Below are 8,561 nucleotides of genomic sequence, written 5' to 3' on the forward strand. Positions count from 1 at the left end.
AAGCATCTCAGGGACCAAAACCATTAACGTACTTTCACGTATGAAAATCTTACTTGGGGAGGGGGCAGGAGCGAAGCGCCCCCTCCCAGTCAGCGCCACCACACCGTATGTTGAAAATCTGAAGCCATCGTTCTACAAAGTCAACCAAACTTGGATTGAAAAATCTAGAAAAATGTACAAACTGAAAACCAGTTTTGGTCGGCATAGCATCAGTAGCAACGCTTGAGTCAGCTTTGTGTCAAGCCGCCATTTTGATTCAACAAAGCACAGGCATTGAAAAAGGCTGAAATTCAGAACTCTAAACTATGGCACCCAACATCCAGGAGCTTGCCATCCGGATCTTGGAGCCTTGTGCTGTTTTCGATCTATTCACACATCGGTCCACTACTGACATCATCTTATAAACCAACGTTATGTAAATAGTTTTTTAATAAAATGTTTTACCCTGTTTCTTTGCTGGTGTGTTGTCTATATTTTTAATATTTGCATAGGGTTTGTCGTTATTTTGGGCGGGATGGGTGACGGAGCCGAGCTGTCTTGCAGCCCTCATGGTGTGGAGCTCAGTTCATCTCACTATTTTCGTATTTCTCATGAAGGGTTGTTCCTAATATTTCTATTTTAGCAAGGTCAAAAAGAGATCCAATTAGTGGCCTACTGATTTTGCTCGATTACTTTTATTTTTTTTACACGATTTTTCACTATCTGCAAAGACTAAACAGAGTATTGCGACTTTGTGCTTGTTTGTAAATAGAGAATGATCCAAAGAGAACCAATTCTAAAACAGTAAATGCTTGGACAACAATCAATCAAATGGAGAGACAAGGAGGCACGACGGATTACAACGGGGGTAAAGGCCTGCGTTAACTACCCTTCAGTATCTGCAAAGAGAGAGTACTACTAAGACAAAAGAGGGGAGGGGGGGGGTGCAGCGTTCAAAGCACATCAGCGTGCATAAATACGAAAATGTTTTTATCTATCACGTACTTGACATTTTAAAGCTTTTCATATTTGCTATTAAAAAACCAATGAAATTCACAGAAAAAACCATAGGTTATAGTGGATATATAGTTAGGAATTTGCATTTACAAAACCTTGAAAATTCAATGAAAAAACCATTGGTTTTAGGCCATATATAGTTAGGAATTAGCATTTACAAAACCTTATTTTACTCGCATAAAACCATTGAAATTCCATATATAGTTAGAAGCGCTAACTATATATCGCGCACCCGCAATCCACTGCTGATGATGTCACATATTACATCATTCATGACATGGTCAGTGACATCACTGATGACATCACTGATGACATCTCAAATGACATCACTGATGACAACTCAAATGACATCACTGATGACATCTCAAATGACATCACTGATGACATCACTGATGACAACTCAAATGACATCACTGATGACATCTCATTTGTCATCACTGATCACATCACTCATGTGATAATACAATGAACCTCTTCAGACTCTAATATAACCTTACATACACTCAGTATAAACAGACACTCACAGACTGTCACTCATCCATGGAGTTACTCACACACCTAGTCAGTCATGCAAAGAATCAATCACACCTCCATTTCCTCAACTATACAGTTATACACATCTTACTTATTCAAACATATAATAACACATATTTACTCTCTTATATAATCCCTGATACAAGCTCACAGTGATCGATACAGCCACTCACACATTCACTGGCTCTTATGTTCAGTTATTTATATATTTCAACTCTCACATGTATTGTGTTTTACATACGTACTTACTTGCACATGTAGCAATGAGAAATCCATTCACTCACCAACACACCCATGCACAGTCAACCGCCCATATAGCTGTTTCCACATGCACTCTTGAACTCATACTCCTAGTGAATCAACTGCTTACACATCTATGCACAGAGTCACGCACCTCCCAGCCACCCACACACACACTCAGCCTCCCATTCAAATACTTGGGCAACCAATCAATAACCCATATGGCCACTCTTATAGCTACTGATCAACACATGCAGCAGCTTACACAACAACAAACATACTGATGCACAAATTAAGACAGTTTAGTCACTAACCCATGCACTCAGTGAGACACATTTAATCACTCTTTCATACAGTCAGTGATGCACCTACTAAATTCTTCATCCAGACACTTATACATCCACTCATTCTTCAATATGTAAAACATATTTAAACTTTACAGACACATACAATCACTGGATGTTGTGATCAGTGATGTCATCAGTGATGTCATTTGAGATGTCATCAGTGATGTCATCAGTGATGTCACTGACCATGTCATGAATGATGTAATATGTGACATCATCAGCAGTGGATTGCGGGTGCGCGATATATAGTTAGCGCTTCTAACTATATATGGAATTTCAATGGTTTTATGCGAGTAAAATAAGGTTTTGTAAATGCTAATTCCTAACTATATATGGCCTAAAACCAATGGTTTTTTCATTGAATTTTCAAGGTTTTGTAAATGCAAATTCCTAACTATATATCCACTATAACCTATGGTTTTTTCTGTGAATATATATATATATATATATATATATATATATATATATATATAATTAATATAAAATCAAAAGGTTTAAGCTAATGCCAGGCCTAAAAAGATGAGGCACAATATAACAAGTTAAACTTTCTTTGCTGTCGTTCAATTCAAGTATTTTAAGAAACAACAGTAGCTCCAGTGGGAAGATACTTAAATGCTGATTCAAGAATTGGCGAAAGGTTCACGTATATATGCAGGGATTGGGGTGAGGTGCCAGATAGAGAAAGACACATGAACACAGTGATTCAGTTCTTCAATGTTTGTATTGAAAATACATTTTCCAGTGACAAACAATTTATTACGATTTACAGGAAATATTTACAGTTTTGTAGTGTGTCCCAAGTGAAATTATAAACCAAAAAAAACATTTATATAACAATATGTGTGAGGTTTCAGATACACTTTGTGGTTTACAAAAAGCGACCACTGTCTTTTTTCATTTTTCAAGTACATAACATCTATATGATGATAGAATGCCAGTTGCAATGGTTCGCTTTTTCTCAATTGTCGACGGCATTTCGACCCTAGTATGGATGTAGGGTCTCTTCAGGACCTATGGTGTGGGGGACATCTGATTTCGAATTGGCTAGAGTATACGTTGTGCACCAGCGTCAGTCTTCCCGGGGTGCAGTGACCATTGCACCTCGGGAAGACTGACCCTGGTGGTCTTGCTGCTAAAAGACAGGAAAGAAATTAACCCTTTTCCGGAAAATGCAAACAAGCACCCGCATTGAATGAAATAATTATTACAGTCTTCAGAATCTTCACGCAAGCCAGAGTATCTAAAGGACAGCCATTGTGCATCCCAGAATTGCTACAAACCGCACGCTTATTAGGGAACTCGGCTGGGTTTCCCTAGTAAGTATTTTACTTCACCTGCACACGGTTGATCACATGCAAGACGTATAATCTAGCCACTAGGGTCAAAATGCCGTCGACAAATGAGAAAAAGTGAACCATTGCAACTGGCATTCTATCATCATATAGATGTTATGTACTTGAAAAATGAAAAAAGATAGTGGTCACTTTTTGTAAACCACAAATTGTATCTGAAACCGTGTGCAGGTGAAGTAAAATACTTACTAGGGAAACCCAGCCAGGTTCCCTAATAAGCGTGTGGGTTGCAGCAATTCTGGGATGCACAATGGCTGTCCTTTAGATTCTCTGGCTTGCGTGAAGATTCTGAAGCATGTAATAATTATTTCATTCAATGCGGGTGCTTGTTTGCATTTCCCGGAAAAGGGTTCATTTCTTTCCTGGTCATTGCACCTCGGGAAGACTGACGCTGGCGCACAACGTATACTCTAGCCAATTCGAAATCAGATGTCCCCCACACCATAGGTCCTGAAGAGACCCTACATCCATACTAGGATCGAAACGCCGTCGACAATTGAGAAAAAGCGAACCATTGCAACTGGCATTCTATCATCATATAGATGTTATGTATAATACTTAAACACCCAGGCTCGCTTGTGAGTAGGGTTCCCTTGTTTTTACTTTACGGGGGTTCAATTCAAGAGCTGTTCCAGTAATTTCTGTTGCATGGGACACATCTACAACTACATAGTATCATGACATAGCTGATTGGCTGCTGGTGCTGGTACCTACAGTGGGTGGTGTGTATCATTGTGGGAATGTATTGCTGCCTCATTAGGACTATCAAACAGGGACTGGAAAAATGCATACCATGGCATTGCCATAACATATGAAAAAATACCAATTCATAGCTAGCAATGACTTTGCATCCCTGTTCCTCTCCTTCATAATCAAAAAGTGCAGCAATATAACTGAACTGCAGTCAGGCAAAACACTAGAGTTAAATATAAGAAACCATAATGTAAAAAGATAAACTATTGCAAGAGAGCAATTAGAAGGCATTGTTGTAGTCTTCCATTAGGGTTACAGGGGCATGAGGATGAAAATAAACATGCTGGAACAAGACAGATGTCATTGCTAGTATTGACCTAATACAGCAAGTATAATGTAGTGGCTTCAGGCTTTACAGTCTCCTAACCTTGACCCTAAGCATCAAATGAAGCATGTTATATAGTCCAGCTTCTAGTTAAATGGTCATTATTGGGTACTCAATACAGCTATTCAGGCTGTTCCATTAACCAAAGGGGTACGAGAGGTTGTGAACTCAGACTCCCTTATAGTATCAATTCATCTTGATCACATTTTGTCAAGAACTGTCAAGAGGTGCTCAGGCTTCAGGTTCAGTGCTTCACCAAGGAATCTGGTGAATCAAAACTGTAACTAAGAAGTGAAATCTAAGGGCAGTTGGCAAAGATTAACATCATCTTGGTGGCCACCTCCATATAAACCATTCCAGGCAGACTGCATTTTACATTGAATTAGTGGTTCTCCATTGCATTCCCTAATTACATTGGAATTAACATTTTCTGACTATGAGGAATGGAAAAGGTGTCTGCACCCACAAGGTGTGTACTGTTTCCTCTCGTAAATCATTTTAGTTTATGTATACCAATTTCAAGCAGAAAATATGAGCACTCTTTAAAAATGTATTATGGTCTGACTTATAAATGGGAAAAATAAATGATGATGAGTGTTATGTTCGAATTCATCTCAGCAGCTTTCAATTAGGTTGGGCCTCTTCTAGTCCATCACATTATTGCTCAGTATGTAGTTTTAGATACTTTAACCAGATCTGCAGTGATCCAGGATTTTGGTTCTTTAAAGTCAGAGCACCAAGCATGTCAACAGCTGCAGTGGCAATTAATGGAGGCATACCTTTAGTTCTAAGTTAAAAGGTTAGTGGTAGCCTATATTGAGAGGGGAGTCCCTTAGACAGCCTACACATTTTCATTTTGGAGAATATTTGGATAGTTTTCATACATATTTACATCACTAATCCTGCATTTATAGTGGGTGCCCAGGGAAGACGCTGTAGGTAAGTTGTTTGTCTAAGTTAGCTCTTATATTTCAAAGTGCCCTGAAATGGTGTGCCTTGGTAAGTCAGTCACAAGATAAATTGGGAAACATATATCACACAATTATAACCCAAATAAGTTAGTGTTACCAAAAGGTCTCTGACAGGGCCACGGATTTGTTGCAGAGCATTCCCAACTTCAGCTGCAATTTTTTCCTAGAAGATAACAGAGAAACTGGTAATTATTTTAGCCTGGATTGTCTTTCAATCTAAAAAGATTAAAATTAATGTCACAGATAGAACACTTAGGGCGCATCACAAAGCATTTTTAGCCTGAGCTATTACATGTCCTCGAAAATTATTCTGGAAGTTCTTGGTGCAAACACCATTTAACCCTGTATTATAAAACAGACTTCTGGAGCTCCTTATGTAAGAGAAGAATATTTGTACTTATATGTTGTGTCACATGTTGTTATGGTGGTGATATCTTATTTTGTTGTTTGTGTTGTGTTTTGTTCCTCTATTATGTCGTTGTATTTTGGATGTGCTTTAGTGTGGTTGTGTTGTATTCACCTTTGTATAAAGAACAATTGATGGACAGAATGCAGAACAATGGCATACATTCACCCAGTACAGAGATCAGGGCCTAAATCCATTGTTGTTTGCTCACATGCCATTTCAGTTTGGACCCAGCCATATGCAAATCAGTCTTGACCCTGTGCCCAATAGGAACAGTCCAGCCCAAACTGCTGATCCAAGTCCTCCCTGGACTGGAAACAAGCATCCTAGGACCGGTTTCGGGGTTTCACCCTTCGTCAGCCAGGGTAGCTTGACTCCAGTGGCATGGAGAGCATGGGACCCACGCCTGGGCATACCCGTCCCACACGGGGTGACAAATGCAAAAAGAACAATTGATGGAAAGAATGCAGAATAATGTCATACATTCACCCCAGTACAGAGATCTGGGGCTAAATCCATAGTTTTGTTGCTCACCGTGCTATTCCAGTTTGAACCCAGCCATATGCAAATCAGTCTTGACCCTGTGCCCACTGGGAACAGTCCAGCCCGAACTGCCAAGCCAGGTCCTCCCTGGACTGAAAAAAAGCATCCTAGGACCGGTTTCGGGATTTCACCCCTCACCAGCCAGGATAGCTTGACTCCAGTGGCATGGAGAGCACGGGACCCACGTCTGGGCATACCCGTCAAACTCGGGTGACAAATTCAAAAAGTACAATTGATGGACAGAATGAAAAATGAATGAAATGAAAACAATATTTAATAAAGCGCACTGCTGCCAAGCGGCTTCCTGGCGCTGGGGGACCTGGATCAGAACTCACAGAGGGGAGAGTGCAGAACAATGTCATAAATTTCACCCCAGTACATATATCTGGGCCTAAATTCATTGTTTTTTGTTCACCATGCCATTCCAGTTTGAACCTGGTCTTATGCATATCAGTCTTGACCCTGTGCCCAGTGGGAACTGTCTAACTTGAACTGTCAGGACAGGCTCTCCCTGGACTGGAAACAAGCATCCTAGGACCGGTTTCAGGGTTTCACCCCTCATCAGCCAGGAGAGCTAAGACTCCAGTGGCATGGAGAGCACAGGACCAATGTCTGGGCATTCCCGGCCCACTCGGGGTGACAAATGCAAAGAGAACAATTGATGGACAGAATGCAGAACAATGTCATACATTCACCCCAGTACAGAGATCTGGGCCTAAATCTATTGTTTTTTTTCTCACCGTGCCATTCCAGTTTGAACCCAGCCATATGCAAATCAGTCTTGACCCTGTGCCCACTGGGAACAGTCCAGCCCGAACTGCCAATCCAGGTCCTCCCTGGACTGAAAAAAAGCATCCTAGGACCGGTTTCGGGGTTTCACCCCTCACCAGCCAGGATAGCTTGACTCCAGTGGCATGGAGAGCATGGGACCCACGTCTGGGCATACCCGTCCCACACGGGTGACAAATTCAAAAAGTACAATTGATGGACAGAATGCAGAACAATGTCATACATTTCACCCCAGTACATATATCTGGGCCTAAATTCATTGTTTTTTGTTCACCATGCCATTCCAGTTTGAACCTGGTCTTATGCATATCAGTCTTGACCCTGTGCCCAGTGGGAACTGTCTAACTTGAACTGTCAGGACAGGCTCTCCCTGGACTGGAAACAAGCATCCTAGGACCGGTTTCAGGGTTTCACCCCTCATCAGCCAGGAGAGCTAAGACTCCAGTGGCATGGAGAGCACAGGACCAATGTCTGGGCATTCCCGTCCCACTCGGGGTGACAAATGCAAAGAGAACAATTGATGGACAGAATGCAGAACAATGTCATACATTCACCCCAGTACAGAGATCTGGGCCTAAATCTATTGTTTTTTTTCTCACCATGCCATTCCAGTTTGAACCCAGCCATATGCAAATCAGCCTTGACCCTGTGCCCAATGGGAACAGTCCAGTCCGAACTGGCAGGCCAGGTCATCCCTGGACTGTAAACAAGCATTCTAGAACCGGTTTTGGGGTTTCACCCCTCATCAGTCAGGAGAGCTAAGACTCCAGTGGCATGGAGAGCACAGGACCAACGTCTGGGCATTCCCGTCCCACTCAAAGTGACAAATGCAAAAAGAACAATTGATGGACAGAATGCAGAACAATGTCATACATTCACCCCAGTACAGAGATCTGGGCTTAAATCCATCATTGTTTTGCTTTCCATGCCATTCCAGTTTGAACCCAGTCATATGCAAATCAGTCGTGACCCTGTACCCAATGGGAACTGTCCAGCCCAAACTGCCAGGTTAGGTACTTTCTTTTGAATTTGAATTCACTTTTGACTGTTGTACTGTGTTGCTCCCTTTATGTGTCAGTGGTTCTGTTATGTGGCCTTGTGTTATGACATTCTGCAATGTTTTATGGTTTACTTTAGAGACATAAACACATTCTGGTACATTTCTAGCCAAAGGTAGAGCATTTCTTTACATTTCAGTGACAAATTAATTAGCCATGTATTACGTTCTAAAGTGGTAAAACAGAGCAGTGCTTTAACTTAAGAGATGAGTTAGCTCAAAACTGTGGCAGAGACCTATCTTTGGTT

The 8,561-nt window shown here is 41.2% G+C and overlaps 1 long non-coding RNA gene across 1 annotated transcript in view; it reads right to left on the bottom strand.

Annotated features, from left to right (window-relative positions):
• Positions 1-5,663, bottom strand: part of LOC147688973 (uncharacterized) — a 41,778-nt gene extending 36,115 nt beyond the window's left edge. The window contains exon 1 of the long non-coding RNA XR_015300577.1: positions 5,616-5,663. This is a non-coding gene — a long non-coding RNA (uncharacterized LOC147688973). The remainder of the gene's footprint in view (positions 1-5,615) is intronic.
• Positions 5,664-8,561: the final 2,898 nt, after the last annotated feature.

The sequence above is a fragment of the Lissotriton vulgaris genome, chromosome 10, assembly GCF_964263255.1.
Source record: "Lissotriton vulgaris chromosome 10, aLisVul1.2, whole genome shotgun sequence".
In the NCBI taxonomy this organism is placed as follows: Eukaryota; Metazoa; Chordata; class Amphibia; order Caudata; family Salamandridae; genus Lissotriton; species Lissotriton vulgaris.